Genomic DNA, 18,979 nt, shown 5'->3' with positions numbered 1-18,979 from the left:
ATATTATATCCTCCATAACTTCGGAATTGTTACAGACTCGCAAAATTTTAGACCACTTTTACAATCAGCAAGAGGCTTTCAGATATCATTTTGCAGTCATTTTGAATTTTGAAAAAAATAAGTGGCAGTACAGATTGTTGTAAGAAGACTCAGACAATGTGCTACAACATTAACACACATTACTACTAATGTTATATGCAAAGGAAGAATTCTTTTCAGTTAAAACTAATATAAACTAAAATAGTGTAAGGCATCAAGCAGCTTAATTCTAGTAAGAAGTACATATTTACACAAATTTTAGTAACCTCACACCTATTAAACTGGTGGGAGATGAAAGTGTCTTCGCCGGCCGCGGTGGCCAAGCGGTTCTAGGCGCTTTAGTCCGGAACCGCGTAACTGCTGCGGTCGCAGGTTCGAATCCTGCCTCGGGCATGGATGTGTGTGATGTCCTTAGGTTAGTTAGGTTTAAGTAGTTCTAAGTTCTAGGGGACTGATGACCTCAGATGTTAAGTCCCATAGTGCTCGGAGCCATTTTAACCGTTTTTTGAAAGTGTCTTCATAGATTTTTGAGATTCGCCAAAAGGCAGTTCTCAGTAAATTGATTGAGAGATGTAGCTGATACCACCAACACTTTATTTTTATGAGTGTATTCCAAAAGTAGGTTGGCAACAGTGGGAAATAGGGCTGATGGCTGTTGTTATTGTGAATTTGTATCGTCAACAGTGTTTATATAACAAGTTTTGACTTATTAGGCTGTAAATGGCACATAGTCCGTAGCACAATTGAAGTCTGGGACCAGACTCACGGAATGGACTGCAGCCAGTTTAATTAAGTTTTTGTTATAAATTAAAACCTTATGTTGCGTATATGCCCTCACTTGAATGGGAACTCAGAATTTAAATTTTTATTGACTTAAATAGTTGGGAAAAGGCTAAATTATCACATTTTTGTCTACAGCCATAAATTCTCATCTGTCCTTCTCCTCCACAATGTTACGTTTTAGACGCATCTGTTTATTCTCATATCTTATGAGCCCAGAGAACAAATACCATTGCCTCACGTTATCCTATCGCTGCACTTTTGAAGGTCTATCACTCGTCAAATTTATTTTCTTATTTACTTTGAAATTAAAAAAGGAAAATAACAACTTACATCTTTAATACCACCAATGAAATTCGCAGGTTTAGTAATTATAATACTGTGCGTAAATGCTTCACCATTTTAATTATTACTTTTCAGCTATTTGTATTTAAAACCCTGTTCGTAGGCTGACGAGAAAAATATTTGTGCTGCTGGAAGCCCCTCCAACGCTGCTCCCCTCTCTTTGAATCAGCTGAGATGTGATTCTCGTTCTTTCCTCTAGGCAAAGCGTAATGTGTTATAGGCCCTTTGCTAACTGGAAGATTGCTCTAGTTTAGCTGATGCATCGTTCCACGTTCTAGTTACAGAACGACGTAACGTTTTAGTGGTTTAAGTGTTCTATACATCTATTACTTCTCGAAATATTACTTTTAAAGCATCTAAGTTCAGATCGGTAACAGTGAAATTAAAGTTCGTCACGTCTCTTTTCTGGTATCGTACACACCCCTATCTCCTGTTCACAGCTGTTAGTACATACTGTCAGTGGCACGGGTAAAACATAACTGATTACTCGTTTTATGAGCGGTGAACGGCGTTTCATATTGCCTAGATTGACGTTCCCCACACATGAGTTCCTGTAAACATGATATGGTATTTAGAATAACATTACGGACATCATGTACGTCGACACGCGAGGTCATGTGTACCGACAGCGCGCGTGCACACACACACACACACACACACACACACACACACACACGCACACACACACACACACACACACACACACACACACACAGAGAGAGAGAGAGAGAGAGAGAGAGAGAGAGAAGACGTGGTCAGGAACAAAGGCATGCTATTTTCCCACTGATACGCTAATTTTGCTGTGAAAACAGAAAACCGGAGGCCATGAGTTACGAGCTTGTAAAATTGTCATATTATTATTCATCATTGCTCTCTTATATACTGAAGCGCCAAAGAAACTGGTATAGACGTGCGTATTTACACACAGAGCTATGTAAACAGGCAGAATACGGCGTTGCCTATGTAAGCCAGTTGTTAGATCGGTTGCTGCTGCTACAATGGCAGGTTATCAAGATTTAAGTGCGTTTGAAAGTGATGTTATAGTCGGCGCACGAGCGATGGGGCACAGCATCTCCGAAGTAGCGATGTATTGGGGATTTTCTCGTACGACCACTTCAGAAGTATACCATGAATAACAGGAATCGAATAAAACATAAAATCTCCGACGTCGTCGCGGCGGAAAAAGAAGCTGCAAGAAAGGGACCAACGACGACTGAAGAGAATCGTTCAGCGTGACGGAAGTGCAACCCTTTCACAACTTGCTGCAGATTCCAATGCTGGGCCGTCAACAATTGTAAGTATGCGAACCATTCAACGAAACATCATCGATATGGGCTTTCGGAGCCGAAGGCCCACTGGTGTACACTTGATGACTGCACGACGCAAAGCTCTACGTCTCGCTTGGGACCGTCAACGTCGCCATTGCACTGTTGGTGATTGGAAACATGTTGCCTGGTCCGACTAGTCTCGTTTCAAATTGTATCGAGTGGATGGACGTTTACGGTTATGGAGACAACCATATGAGTCCATGGACACGGCATGTCAGCAGGGGACTGTTCCTGCTGGTGGGGGCTCAGTAATTATGTGGGGCGTGTACAGTTGGAGTGATGTTGGACCCCTGGAACGTCTAGTTAAGACTCCCACAGGTACCACGTACGTAAGCATCTTGTCTGATCACCTGCATCTATTCTTGTCCATTGTGCATTCCGACGGACTTGCGAAATTCCAGCAGGACAATGCGACTCCCCAGACGTCCATAACTGGCTCCAGGAACACTCTTCCGAGTTTCAATACTTCCGACTCCCCAGACATGAACACTATTCAAGATATCTGGGAGGACTTGCAACGTGCTGCTGAGAAGAAATCTCCATCCTCTCGCACTCTTACGGATTTATTGTGTCAGCTTCCTTCAGCGTTACTTCACACATTAGTCGAGTCCATGCCACGTCGTGTTGCGGCACTTCAGCGTGTTCGCAGAGTCCCTGCGCGATGTTAGGCAGGTGTACCAGTTTCTTTGGCTCTTTAGTGTGGTGGTGGTGGTGGGTAGTGTTTAACGTCCCGTCGACAACGGGGTCATTAGAGACGGAGCGCAAGCTCGGGTTAGGGAAGGATTGGAAAGGAAATCGGCCGTGCCCTTTCAAAGGAACCCTCCCGGCATTTGCCTGAAACGATTTAGGGAAATCACGGAAAACCTAAATCAGGATGGCTGGAGACGGGATTGAACCGTCGTCCTCCCGAATGCGAGTCCAGTGTGCTAACCACTGCGCCACCTCGCTCCGTGCTCTTTAGTGTAGCTTACGATTTGTCATTGCATGTGTCCATAGGAAACAGTACTGGGCAAAATCTAGAATACTTCCTAATCTTTTACCAACAGAGAACATAATAGCTGTACGTCGCTATTTGTTTGCAGTGGTGGTTCTGTGTAATTGATAACGACTTTCAGTGCGTTTTGAGAGTGCAACATAAATGTCTTGTGTATAATATAATGATATAAACCGTAAACTTAGGCGTGAAGCTGTTACGAAAAAACAAAATGTTACCTGAATAAAAAGTGTGGCTGATCAAAGAGCATTTTCTCGCTGATACTTTCCTGAACAACTTCAAATTCCCTAAGACAACAAAAATAAAATAAAGTATGTTTTACGGTAAGACTGGCGTCACTTCAAGTTGCGATAGAATCCCCAGATATGATTCTCGTGTACAGAGATTCATGTAGATGGAAACTAAAATTATAAATTGTTTGGGGCCAAGTATGCATTCAGTTAGGCAGCGCCGGTCGGCGTTTGTTCTACCTACGATGCCAATCACTTCTGCTCGACGTATTACTTAAGTCTATACATTAGGCTAGGTTGCGCCGAGAAAGAACTGCAAAAAATTGATTCGTTGAGCCGTTTCCGAGTTAATTAGCATTCAAGTTAGCCAATCAGGCCGGAGCGCGTGTAAATTCAAGCGGCCCGCCAGAGGCGGTGTGCCAAACGTCCCCTTCGTTTGGTTTCCTAAAACCGAAATAGAGAGCCATACAAAAATTGGACATGGGACTTTAGTAAGGTTCGAACCCGATTCAAAGGTTGCGCAGTGTCGTGCGCTATCATCTAAGCTGTGAGAACAACCGACACTGATTGTACCCGCTGAGCCGCTTGAATTTTCAAGCGCAACGGCCTGATTTGATAACTTCAGTGCTCATTTATCTCGGAAACGGCGCAACGTACGAGATTTTCTTCATAACAATTGTTGCTCAGCACGACCTATCCTTGCAAGCTTTTCAGATTACCCCGTAGATTTTTACACTATGTGACATGGGCCAAGGACTCTGTTGGGTCGGGAACAGATAAAAGCTGTGTTGATAACGGTCGCCATGCTTCAGGCTGCTGAACTAAGCTGCGGCGAGGTCGTGGCACCAGTGGCGAAACTTACAACTTCTCTAATGCCGGTGCATCCACTGGAAACTCCCATTTCACTGCGTCGTCATGAGCATATCGTCTGAATCGCTTGTCCTCACTCGAGGGTAAGCGGCGGACTGTTATGGGTATCACATATATCTGGGCGGAAGCTGAAAACGGAAACTGGATGCACGGATGCCCCCGTATGTTTTAGAGATGAATACGAGGCGATGCCCTACGTTGTTAACACATCTGAGCGAGTGCGAGCTGCCTTGGAAAACAGAGGGTGGCTTTATTGATCGTCGAGAGCTCCAACGTTAGGCAAATAATGCAGCCTCTAAGGAAAATGGGAGCCATGACGGGAAAGAATGCCAGTGTGCACTCGGTTTGTTTGCCGGGAAGTCTTATCCGAGATGTACAACACACCCTGCTGGTGGCTGTCGAATGCAGTTCATGCAACAGGCTGCTGGTAGTAGGTAATGTCGTCACGAACGACGCTTCCTGCCTGTATTCTGAGGCTACCTTCTGTTCATTTAGGCAGTTGGCTGGATTGGTGAAGCCAAGCAGAATGATGTTATGGCTCACCATTTGTAACATCGTACCCACAATCAGTCGCCCCCTTGTCTCGCCCATCAGCCGTCCCCCCCCCCAACCCCCCACCCCCCACCCCCGAAACTAAAAGGTTAAGAGTAAACTACACAAAATATTGGCCAACGGGCTATCTCTCGAAACCAAAAGTAGGGTCAACAGATCAATCCCATTACTGTCAGAGGATAAATTAGTGTCTTGCAGGGCAAAAAGTAAATATTATTGTATTATTAGTGAACTTTATTAGCATCCAAGCAATTTGTGTGTGTTTGTGAAAGAGTGTAATTAGTGTTCTTACTGGTTTTATGGGGCTCACCACTAACTCCCCTCCTTTGCCACCTCAGAGTAGAATTTTCTTCCTACGTCGTCGATAACTTCTTGTATGTGTTCCAGTCGTTGCCTTCATCTACAGTTTTCACGCTCTACAGCTCACACTAGTACTATGGAAATTACTCCTTAATGTCTTAACAGATGTCATTTCATCATGTCCCTTCTTATTGTCAGTGTTTTCCATGTGTCCCATTCCTCGCCGATTCTTCGGAGAACTTCCTCATTCCCTACCTCATCAATCCATTCAATTTTCAATATTCTTCTGTAGCACACATCTCAGATGCTCCTGTTCTCTTTTACTCCGGTTTTCCCACAGTCCACGTTCCACTGACGTACAACGCCGTGCTCCAGTCTCAGAAATTTTTTACTCAAATTATGACCTACTTTTAATGCTAGCATACTTCTCGTGGCCAGGGATGCCCTTTCTGCCTGTGCTAGTCTGCTTTTCATGTCCTCCTTGATCTGTCCATCAAGGCTTACTCTGCATCCATAGAAGCAGGACTCCTTCATTTCGTCTACTTCGTGTTCAACAACTTTGGTGTTACGTTTCTCGCTATCATCATTTCTGCTGCTACTCATTACTTTCGACTGGTTTAATATCAGTCCTTATCTTGTACACGTTACACTGTTCACTGCCTTCAACAAATCCTGTAATTATTCTTCACTTTCAGTGAGGATACCAACGTTATCAGCAAGTATTATCATCGATATCCTGTCACCTGGAATTTTAATCCCACTTGTGATTCTTCCTTTTATATCCGTCATCTCAACGTGTAGACTGAACTGCAGCAGACTGAAATTCCTGTCCTGTGACCTTTGTAATCTGTGCACTGTCTTCCAATCTTATTGTTTCCCACTTGGATACTGAACATACACGTCTTTCGCTACAGTTCACTCTCAACTTTTACACGTTCCTCCATAGCTTACTCATTTATCTGAATTTCAAGTAATTTGCAGGTTTTCTTCGGGTCGACAACTGCTATAAACGTGTTTTGATTTTTTCTTCAGTCTTTTTCCCAGTGTCAAGTGCTACGTCGCAACTTACTATCTGGTACACTTAATCTTCCTAAAACCATACTGATCGTTATCTAGCGGAACCTCAATTTTATATTCCATTCCTCTGCGTTCTATTCTTGTCAGAATCTTAGATGCGTGAAGTGTTAAGCTGATTACTCAATAGTTCTCTCCTTGCTATATTCCGGATTGCGTGGGTGATGTTTTTCTGAAAGCCTGTTGCTATGTTGGCAGTCTCATAGATTCTACAGACCAACTTGAATAGTCGTTTGGTACCATTTCCCACAATTATTTTAGAAATTCCGATGGAATATTAGCTGTACCTTCTAGGTTATTTGATTTTAAGTCTTCCATACCCCTTTTAAATTCTGTTTCTGCCTTATGAACTGCAATTTCTTTTTCTATCAGCTCATCAGATATTTATCCACCTCATAAAAGTTTCCAGAGTTTTCCAGTCTTTTCACCTGTGTTGCTTATTAAAGGCAAAAAGTAACGACAATTAGCTGACTACAACAGGAAACGAATTGCAGTGATACATTACGTTTGTACTAGAATACTGAAGCTCCGTGGCATAATGGGCTTTTTATAGTGAAGAAAATTATGAAGTTTTCCTGTGGCACCTCAAGACGTTAGCAAAACAGGTCAGTGCGTAACAGGTCAGCGAAATGCTAACAGGGAAGAACTGCTGATGTTGCATGTGAAGTGGCTGCAATACAGAGTCAAATGCTGCACACGATAAGAGCTGTGTGTCCAAAGCACCAATGCAGCAGAATGACATCATATGCAGAGACTGATGCCATCACTGTGATGACTACGCAGAACGGAATAAGAAAGGATAATTCAGATGCAAGAGTAACTATTCAGTACCTTTATTCTACAAAATCCACAAACGACAATCCCTGAATCGGAGTAGAGACACTTTTCACCCACAACGAGGGCAAGCGGAGATGACCAGACAAGAAAAGCAGACCAAGTGATGTCATTGGCTCCTCACAGTAGCAAAGCATATAGGAAAGTCCTATGAAAATATTGATCCTGCTTCTGTCTGCTTCTGTGGAGGCCACTTCACAGTTTGTAACCATCTCACCTGCAGGTTACATCCAGGTCAGTCTATTCGCTGCTCTTAGCCGGCCGCGGTGGTCTCGCGGTTCTAGGCGCGCAGTCCGGAACCGCGCGACTGCTACGGTCGCAGGTTCGAATCCTGCCTCGGGCATGGATGTATGTGATGTTCTCAGGTTATTTAGGTTTAAGTAGTTCTAAGTTCTAGGGGACTGATGATCACAGCTGTTAAGTCCCATAGTGCTCAGAGCCTTTGAACCAGTTTTATACGCTGCTCATCCAGCTGCCCATAGCCTTTAATTGTGCAGCAACCTCCACCTAGTGGACATAGCTGCCATTGGCATACCTGCCACTAGCTGAGACAAGGCTGATTGCGGTGGGCAGGGGGAGGGGGCGGGGGGGGGGGAACTTGGAGCAGCGTCTGGTAGCCTAACAAAAGGATCCAGGGAGGAGATCATCATCTTCCCTAGAAGGACAGACGTCAATAGTTTCAGCCATTCTGCTGGGGTCAGGCCGCAACGTGACTCTCTACAACTTGCTCTTCATGCAGAGCCGGTGGTCCCTCGCATACAATCCATGGTACAGTAAGGAATTCCCTGGTCGCTCACTTTACAGAGTTGCTAGCAGCCGCGGTTGTAGAGGACAGCATTGCCAGTGACCCAGTGGTATCACTCGCATGAAACAACTTGCCATGTGTTGGTGTCAGTGCGTTCCTTGCATCGTGCACCACAGCCCTACTTCGTTGTTGGAAGCAGCCTGACACTCAAGACAACTGAGTAGCTTTCATCAATAAAGTTGTACTTCGTTAATAAAGTTTCACTGACGCCTTTTGGGCGTCCATTGGGCATCAGCCCAATCCACAGTACAGGTCTCAACCATTGCCTCTACATTTGGTGTCAGAACTGTCGGTCACTCGTAGAGGAATCACACCTGTTTTTCGGTGACAGAGGAACCCCGCTCGCGGCCGTCCCTGAAGAAGAAAGTTCGACTACAAGGCTGTAGCTTCTTTGAGATGCAGTGTGGCGACCACAGTGTTTACTTTCTACATTTTTACTTATTTGCTTATTTATTTATTTTCTTGACCGTAAGAAACATGGTGAAACAATGAGTATTTTTCCCGATGTCTAGTTGTATTTATACGAATAAGTTGAAGGAAGTGAGCGTAGATGATGTTCCGAGTATGTATGGTAATTGGCACTGTTTGGAATGCGCAAGGCATTTCTTTCGGACAAGGAATATCGTTCATTGAATTTAAATATGTGATAATGACGCCTACGAAAAGTAATTCAGGGGAAAGTTATGTTATAATAAGTGTATGCTAGTAGCGCACTTCTACTTAAATATCTGCATCTTTGTTTTTTACCTTATTGTTTGTTGAGTTTTATGCAATTGTTAGAGGATCAGCTACGTTCTTATCTATACCATAAGGGGCCATCATGGAGGAAACGTTGGAAATGTTAACAGCTGAAGTAGCTTGGTTACAGGTGAGCAACTCGAATATAACTAAGCAAGTACAGGGTATGAAGCAGATCGAGCAGCTATACCAAATAAAAAGAAGCTTGTGTGGACTGTGGGAGGAAACACGTCTTTGTCTAGTTTACCTGCTCCAGCAGCACGTCAAACTTCTGCTGGCCAAGTTAAACCTGCCGACCCTGTAAGGGGTAAGCGAAAATGGGGCGACCGGCAGGACGATTTCTTGATTATTAGAGTATTCAAAAGGCATATTACTCGCGAGGAAGCAGGATGTTGTAAGAATGAGGTCAATAATGTGTATTTCATTGAGGTGCAAAGTGCTGAAGTTGTTAAAGTTGAAAGAATAATGTAATAGTACCAGCTCTGTTATCCTCTAAAAACGATGAGTCTCAAGTTGCTGTTGTGGTGAGGAACAAAGTAAGTGTGGGATGCAGCGAAGTAAATGGGCGTGTGAGCCGCTACGTGGATGAACTCATTTAGATGCTCGAGTTTCTAAGGCCTTTGGATGGTAATGGTTGCTGTTTTGGAGCCATGGAACCTCGTCCAGATGCACAAGGCTCACATGTGCCACTGATTTTTGTGTCTTGCAGAGTGGAACTGTAGCCAGTGACTTTATAGTGGATACTAGGGTGAATGCAAAGGGAGATGCTGATCCCGCTTGCCTTGTTTCAAATGCTGTGAACGATGAAGTACAGTGACATTTATTTCCTGTAGAGGCAGGTCGGTAAACATTTGTGATGGGGCTCCGTCTACAAAGGAAGAGGTTGTGGGAGGAGGGAGAAAGTGAAGGAGGAGGAAAACTGCTTCTAATTCTAACGATAAAGCCAACAACAGTAATATATGCCTGAGAATCAGGGTAGAATTGGAAATGTTAAAGGTTATGACGGTAGGAAATAACGCCGTGTAACTGTTCTTAAACTCAGGCATTATTTCAGCCGAAAGCGACAGTTTCAGGTATTACATCGTAACAAGTGTCTAGTCTCACGAAAGTATAATTATTTAAACTGTGCACAGCATCACTGGGGTTCAGCGCTTATCATAGAGTTCCGAAGAGCAAATGGCAGTTGGTTTTGAAAGGAATCGGTAAAAGAAACCATGTCATTGCAAGACGTATTTGATACTTCACGCGGATGGCGCCAGTATCACGTTCTTGCAGTGCTATCTTTGCTGTCGATTTCGCTTTGACCGGCCGCCAGTCAGTTGTTTATCGTGGATTCGGCTATTTATGTATGCAGCGTCGAGGCTGCAGCCATACTGTATGGTCTGTCGGCTGCAGTTATAACACGGTCGAGAGGTTGGCCCATACTTGGTGCGTATACTCAATGCGCTTGGTGTTGTTGAAGAGCTGTGGCCGGAGACGGCGGAATGGTTTTGGGTTCCGGAACGAGACGTGGCATTTGGCTTTTTTCGCCGCGCAGTGCATGTTGAGAAGAAAAGTTCGCCGGAGCGACGCCTGGCATTAACCGATCGCCTGAGCAAATGGTGTGTGTGTCATTTAAACAGGTGCAAGTGTGTGCTTATATATATTTTTAAGTAATGTCTCGAGTGACGAGTCTGATATGTCAAAGTTGTGTCACACGTGGTTTGATAACGGGACTTGGGCTTTCCATCTTAGTTTTCTATCACTTGATGAAGAAGCTCCTCATAACTGAGTGATGGTGTATCTAAATTTGTTGTAACCTTGGCGATTAAGTACCAAAAATTGCACCTTAAATAACGAGGAACTAAATACTATGTTGTCTCGTATAACTGCATCGGATTCCATGAAAGCGTAGTGCTGGTCGGCTCTTGCTAGTTTAAAGCAACACTCAGCTATTGCTATTACGTTTCAAGGAACAATCTTATTTAGTCGTGTATTGCAGTGTCTAAAGGAATTCGTAAATGTTGAGCCAAAAAACGTTTATTGACGGTTTTAACATTGTATTTCATTTTTTATGGAATGTGAATGTGCAATTGCGAGTATGGTGTTGTAGTTGATTTAGGTTTCAGTTGTGTGGAGCGCAGTGTATTTCGTCTGGTACGATGGGACATGGCACTGGGGCCTGACGACGTGGTCGCTGGTCCGTTAGACCAGGCTCCATGTTCCTGGCCTTCTGTCTCGATCTCATCCTTAAGTTGAGTATTGATGTTCTCTTTGTTCCTGGCTCTTTCAGGTCGTTAAGCTTCGTAGCTCGTTCCTCCGCCGCTTTAACGGATGCTCTTTTCGCTCGAAATACGAATTTAAACCTGTAAAACTTTGCCACTCTGTAATTAGTGCCTGATCAGATTACTGGAGGCTCCGCCTTATTAATTTTGTATTCCCTTATCAGCCATTTGTATCATATTTGTACCTTGTACGCTGACTGTCAGGTTTAATTTTTATAAAGAAGGGTTTTATTTACGATGTTCTCTGGGAATGTTTAGATGCTTAGGCGCTGTTTTATATTAATTGTTTGTTATTATTGAGTGCCTACCTGTACTGGCATCAACTGGTTTATTCCTTAGTCAGCAGTTCGTACGCTCGGTGTCTTCAGTGCCGAGCATTGAAGTTTTTGACTTAATGTTACTGGTGTGCGTTATGTTGTGTCTTAATGTTATACCTTGGTATGAATTTATATTGGAAAAGAGAAGTCATTGTTCAGGATAGTCTTGCGGGTCCAGGTTTTGGCAAGTTCTGATTGTATTAAGTACTGACACGAAGAGAAATTGTCTTAATCTTTTATGAATTTGTTATACGGATTTCAACATGGGTTTAAGAAAAAAAATTTATTGTAGTCTTGTGATGTTGTTCAATTTATTGCTTTTATTGTATTTAAATTGAGCAAGCTAACAAACATAGTTTAACACAAGGTATGTATTTTGGTAATTATGGACCTGCTGCTTCCTATCGTATTACTGGAATGCAAATAGTAGTCCAAAATGTAACTAGCTATGAAGTACAGGGAGTAATTCAACCTACCGACCAGTAAGCTGAGTGTGTGGTACCGTGAATAGTTTGTCTGAGAGCATAGCTTTAAGGATCTGTGTCTTGAGGAAACGCAAGGTAACATTTGTTTCAAAGACAGTATTCCAGATGATGTACCGAAACAGCGAGTTAAAAAGCCGTCCAATAGGTGAGGTTGATGCTGAACGTAATAAATAGCTAAAAGAGATCATTTTTCAATGGAATTATTTGTTGATGATGAGCTGAGAACTTTTTCAGCTGCAGTGGGAATGACCAGACGAGCTGACTAGACAAGAAAAGCAGGCAACGCCATATCATTGTCTCCACACAACAGCATCTTGGCCAGTCCTCAATAAGTACCATTCCTGCACTGGTGGATGTCTCATCTCAGTTTTCGCCCATCCAGCCTGTCAACACAGTCTTTGATGGAGTAGCAAGTGTAAGTAGGCTGTTTAGGTTTTTTTATTGGTAACGCCACCTCTGTATGAAAATCACTGGCTGTGCTGTGTGCAGTCTGTGGCTGCTTTGCATTGTTGTAATACTCGCCATTGTAGTGTTAGGCAGCTGGCTGTGAACAGCGCGTAGCGTTGCGCAGTAGGAGGTGAGCCGCCAGCAGTGGTGGATGTGGGGAGAGAGATGGCGGAGTTTTGAAATTTTATCATGAACTGCTATATGTATATATATATATATATATATATATATATATATATATATATGATGATATCAAGGTAAATACATTGTTTCTTCTCTATTAATATCTTTCATTTGCTAACTATCCCTATCAGTAGTTAGTGCCTTCAGTAGTTTGAATCTTTTATTTAGCTGGCAGTAGTGGCGCTCGCTGTATTGCAGTAACTTGAGTAGCGAAGATTTTTGTGAGGTAAGTGATTTGTGAAAGGTATAGTTTAATGTTAGTCAGGGCCATTCTTTTGTAGGGAATTTTGAAAGTCAGAATGCGTTGCGCTAAAATATATTGTGTATCAGGTTAAGCACAGTCGTGTATAATTGTTCAAAAGGGGACGTTTCATATGTCGACCCTTAGCCAAGGATACCTCACTGGAATCTCCTGATTTTTTTCTTGTAGTTTGTGTAATTAGTGTAGCTTTTGTTTATTGCTAGCGCGTAATTGTAGAGAAAATCTCCTTTGTAGTTGCAGTCTTTCATTGTTGTACAGTAAAACAGTTGTGGTATGCATGTAGATTTGCACCAAGTATTTCGCAGCTGCAATTAACTAGATATTATTTTCAATGCTATCAATGTGTTCTCTTATTTTTGCTCTTCAAATTGTGCTTTTCTGTGTTATCGTGTGAAATATTGTGACAATAATGGCGTGTTAAAAACGTAACACTAGGCTCCAGAGTAAACTGAGAAATGACAGCGAAGACGAAAGCAGTGTGTTAGCGCCACCGAGTAATGAATTAACTGATGTTCAAAGTAATAATTTGGTAATTGTGCATAGGGAAATGGAGCGGGCGGCAAACAATGGCGTGGACAGTGAAACAATTAGTGAAGAGGGAAGCATTATCGATCGATCGGTCGGCAACAGCTCGCCTCAGGAATCCGAAATGACAGGACACAATATTGCAAATACTGTAGATTCAGGGTTTGGGTCCTCACCGTTTTCTCAAATAAGTCAAGACACATTTTCTGCTTGTCAAAATGTGAATGTTGCCGGTGCAACTTCACTGCCGAAAAGCACTGAGGAACGTGTTTCACACACCAGTGCATTGTTATTACAGTTAATGCAACAAATGGGACAAAGGCTACAAAAGTTAGACATAACGCTTGAACAAAATCAGAAACAAATGGAACAAAATCAGAGTCAAACATAGCAAAATCTACAAAAGTTAGACACAATGGAACAAAATCTTCAAAAGTTAGACACAATGGAACAACACCAGAGACAAACACAGCAACAGTTAGACGCAATGGAACAAAATCTTCACACCACACTTGAACAAACACGTGAAGATTTAACTAATGAGTTACATAAAATCGAATCGAAATGTCAAAAAGTCTTTAACAACGTAAAAACACAAATTTGTGAGCATTTTCAACCTATTTTTTCGCGGCATGAAAATGCATTACAGAATCACGAAGCAGCCATAAAAGAACTGCAAACTATTGTTCATGAAAATCATGAGACCTTGCAAGCTAAATTTGACTCAGTTGCATCTACCGATTCGGTTACGCAACTTGCAAAATCTCAGGAAAACTTAAAGGACACAGTAGATACTCTGAAACTTGGTTCAGAAAAAAACACTGAGGAAATAAGTACACTATCGGAGAAAGTAGCCGAACTTTCGGATCAGTTCACTAATTTATCTACGAAGGTAGATGATAATCTGAATGACACAAAACCGGTAGTCTTTAATGACACAGAAGAGAGCGAACAAATTAGGAAACTGAAACAAAATCTGAATCAACACCAAAGAGAAATCCGGGAAGTACAAGATCAGCTGACACAGGTAATACAAGAATTACGTATTTCAGAGGACACTCGCGCCCCAATACGGGATGAGGGACTTAGAAATACGGAAAAGCCGCAAAATAATAACACAGCGCATTTCGGAAATTATGAAAGAAATTGGCAAGGTGCACCGAATTTTGAAGTGGAACCGCCGACACGACCTAACAATGACCGATATGCGACTCGCCGACATGATGATTTTGACTATAAGCTGTTCATTACTACACGTAAATTCAAAACGTTTAAGAATTCTGCCAACGACATTCATCCACAAGCGTGGCTCCATCAATTCTCTCATTGTTTTCCCCCCAACTGGTCATTGGAGCACAGGTTAGAATTTATGTGTGGCTACTGGGAGAATGAACCAGCTGTAAGAATGCGATCGGTCATTCACGATTGTCACAGTGAAGGAGAATTTTATCATGCCTTCCTCTCAGCGTATTGGTCTCAAGCTACACAAGACCGAGTAAAACATAGCATCATAATGATGAAACGTTTCGAACAATCTGAATTTTCCAGTCTTATGAAATATTTTGAAGACATGTTGCATAAGAATCAGTATCTTTCAAACCCATACAGCCCCTCAGAACTCACCCGAATTTGCTTAATCAAATTACCTGAACATTTACGGCATATTATTTTAGCAGGACGTTGCAAAGACGACATTGAAGCTTTTCAGGGACTGTTACAAGAACTGGAAATTGACACTGACAATCGCGGAACGCAGGAGCACAACAATTACAGATCACATCCGTCGCAATTCCGCGATGACAGAAATAATACACGACAAGTCTATTCTTATAACGTAAATCGTGACCAAAACAGACACCACCCATATGACAACCGTTGGCAGAGTAGTAATAATTACAGGGAAAGATCACCTCTCCGCAGTAATGACTATCACAGAGACAATCAGAGAAACAGACAATTTGGGAACCAAAATAATTATTATCAAGGGAGACAGAATAACTTTAGACGCAACGGTCCAGCGCGCAGTTACGATTCAGGGAGAAATTCTCCACCACGTGATGGACAAGGAAGAAACTACGGAATCTACCGACATGACGAGAGACGATATATTCGTAACGACAGACCTGAATTGCATCAGAACTGGCGGGATTTAAACAGAGCAGGGCCTTCTCGTCAAAGTGAATTTGTAGAAGTTAGGTCTCCTAATCCCAATAACGGCGCACGCCAACAAAGAGACAGAGAATGACTCGCACAGCAGGCAGCCGCGTGCGCCTGCTGGATCCGAGAAAAATAACATAACACGCTAACCTTGAGAAAAATTCCAGTATTCTTTACCGACGTATACCGCATGATAATTGCGTTGAAGTTGAAACTCTGCGTACTAGGAAGAGTAAAGGTTTACACCACATTTCACATGTAAAACCGTTTATTGAGAGATAATCTGCTTTTTAACTTTGTCTTTGCCATATAACTTTTCACTTTACATTGCTAGTAAGCTTTGTCAGACTTAGAATCTGTTAACATGCAACAATGTTTGAAGTTAAATATCCAATCAAGAACCAAGAGAACTTATTTAACCAGAAATTACGAATGCATTGTTATTGTGAACAGACGACACAGTGTTATTGTGTGTGTGCATTCTTGCTTGTTTGTTGCACGATTACGTAACAACTATAAGGCTCACATACTTAGAACGTTTACCAGTACTGCTAATGAGATTTTAATGCAACATTTTAGTTTATTTGAAAATACATTCTGAATTTAAAGTGCTTTCTGAGAGATACCAGATGACACAGAGGTTAGTTTATGTGACAGCTACACGATTTTTATCACGACGCTACTAATGAGTGACAATTTACAATGTTGCTTTTGCGGTGTATCTGTTTTATATCTGCGCAGTTTTCTGAACTCTTCTGGAAAGAAAAACATGTTTTAGTAGTAACTTTTGTGGTATAGCAACAATGAGACAGCCTTTTTTGTGGCACAACAATACGTTACAGCACAGTACTTTCCTCATCACGGCAATAAGCGTAATAACTAAGATATCTATACGCAAAGCATTTCACTTTTGTGTATCATGATGTAAGTACATTGACTTCTGCAGAACTTAGCTTTCGGAGGACGATAACTACGACACTTCCACAGAATTATCTTACAGCAAGACGCACATTTAGCGCTACAGGACACACATTTGAGAGATTAATTTTGTACTTAAGCCATTTATTTTTCAAGATTTTTGAATTGCAAAGAAGGTTTTCCGTGATATATTTCATTCCATTGCAATAATCTATAACACCTGAGGGTATAATTACATTAATCCTCAGGGGGGTACACGCTTACTTTGTGTACCATGTGTTTGGCAAGCACAAGGAGCCCTAGCTAATATGGTATTTGCTTATACAACTTTACACATCGGTACCATATTTCTCCAACACAGTATTACACAGCTATCAGATCATTGAACTGAGAGACAAACATTTTTTTTTATTACATCAGTGACAGATGTTTACGTAATTATACCGTTGGATAACTTCACACTTACGAAATTGTATTTTGTCTGTACTTAGTGAACTGTTCATATTTTTTTGGAACCATTGTGATACTATGAGAACTTTGAATGATGTATTTGGTAAGGGAGCATGATTTTAAAGTACGTTTGAGGTAGATGACACTATTGAAATGAGCAGAGAATTTTTTTAGGTTTTGAAATTATTGCAGAAAGCTACGACGATTTTGAGATTTGACTGAGGTGTTATGATGTTATTTTTACAACGACGATGTGTATTATGCTGTTGAGGTATGTTTATGATCAATAAGCTGATGCTATATAAGGAATGTGATTACGTGTTTATATGTATATGAATAATGAATAGAAGTTAGGGACTATGGTTTGTGAAAAAGGATGTTGGAAACCGAGAAATCGTACTTTAAGGTTATGAAATGTGTGTAAATGGGATAATGTATCACAATGCCGACGAAAATTTTTTTGGACACTGTTATATCAATAGGATTTTGTTTCTACACATTTGTAACCAAATTCTCAATCTTTGAATTTTTTTTTATATGAGACTGTCACTGTAGCGAAAACTGCTGTCGTAAATATTTCGGTATGAAAGGTAAGTGACCGTGACGTAATTCGTTGTGAGCGGCCAGGTGTGCCAGCCATTAGGTGGTAGAAAAAAAAAGGGAGGCCATTATCCTCGCTATTGACATTCCTTTGTAGAAAGCATCATAAATACGACACGCTAATAATAACTTGGAAACATTCTTATATCTGCACACCTGATTAGGACAAGTGTCTATCTACGAGAATTGAGAGAATTTCTACTCACTTATGAAATGACTCATGACTACTGAATGATTATTTTATGCTTTACTTTGTACATAGTTGCTCATTTCATTTGATATCTGGTTTCCAGCTGTCTTGCAGCATTGGTTTCATAATATAAAATTAAATGCATTTGCTAATGTGAACACTTTCTGTCAACAGATCTATAAAATAATAATTTTATGATCCACGTTCTTCGAAAAAGGAGCACTTGGAAACGAAAGAACAATAAGAAGGGATTAATAACAGTAACTGCATACATAATTTTATTTTCAACTACTTGGTATTTTTTTTTGGTAGAGTAAGTTATCGTGATGCATCACTGTAGTGTTAAGATGTGACATACGTATTAGACATGGCCATTTTTAGTGTAATATTTTTTCTGCTTGAGCTTTGTCATGTTTAGATATAAGCTGCTGTTTGCCAGGCATAGTGTTACTGAATTTGACTTTGTGTTACGCTGTTAAGCCAGTTTTACTACTGATTTATTTTTCTTGTTTGCTGCACATTGCCTTATATTAGTTGTAATATTGCAATTGCTTTGCTATCTTCTATAATGCTGCTTGCCTCGCAAATCTGCATTTTTTTCATTGCTGTTTGCGTTAATTGTTTTGTGCTGGGGCATTGCCTCGTCCCTTAGTTTAGCATCTGAGCTCAGTAGATTTAAGTTAGCTTAAGAGGGGGTAGCCTATAAGAGAATGAGTTGCGATGAATTGGTAGAAATGCATTGAGAAGTCATACGAAAAAAGTACAGAAAGCAGGTATAGGTAGGATTTTCTTGGAAATAAATAATGATGTAAGAAATATGTGAAATAAATACAGAAAGCATGCTTGGATAGGATTTTTTTGGTGGAAGCAAAGCTTGAAATAATACGAAAGATCTATGGAATGAAGTTTTGGGTTGGACTGCAGTACCAAATGTTACACTGAAAACAAACCCTGTCCTTTCCTTTTGTGTTATCCCACAATGTGTTTGTGTACCCTTGTGTATTTGTTTTCTTCCTGTCTCTGTGTAGTTTCATAGAATTTTTTCTTCTTCTAACACTAAGCTACATTCACTATGATGAGGAATACTGTTATCCTCAAATATAATTTGCATTAATAATAAGTTACTTACTTTGTAGAGATGTTTAAACATTATTTGTTCTGTTTTGTTTTAAGGCTCATGTGTGAAGTTGATATTCCAAAAGTTATTCTGATCTTTCATGTATGTACTTATGTCATAATTCCTGTGACACTGATGTATATGTTATTGCTATTCTTTTGTAAAGCCCATATTA

The sequence above is a fragment of the Schistocerca nitens genome, chromosome 5, assembly GCF_023898315.1.
Source record: "Schistocerca nitens isolate TAMUIC-IGC-003100 chromosome 5, iqSchNite1.1, whole genome shotgun sequence".
Taxonomy (NCBI): domain Eukaryota; kingdom Metazoa; phylum Arthropoda; class Insecta; order Orthoptera; family Acrididae; genus Schistocerca; species Schistocerca nitens.
This window is presented reverse-complemented; position numbering follows the sequence as displayed.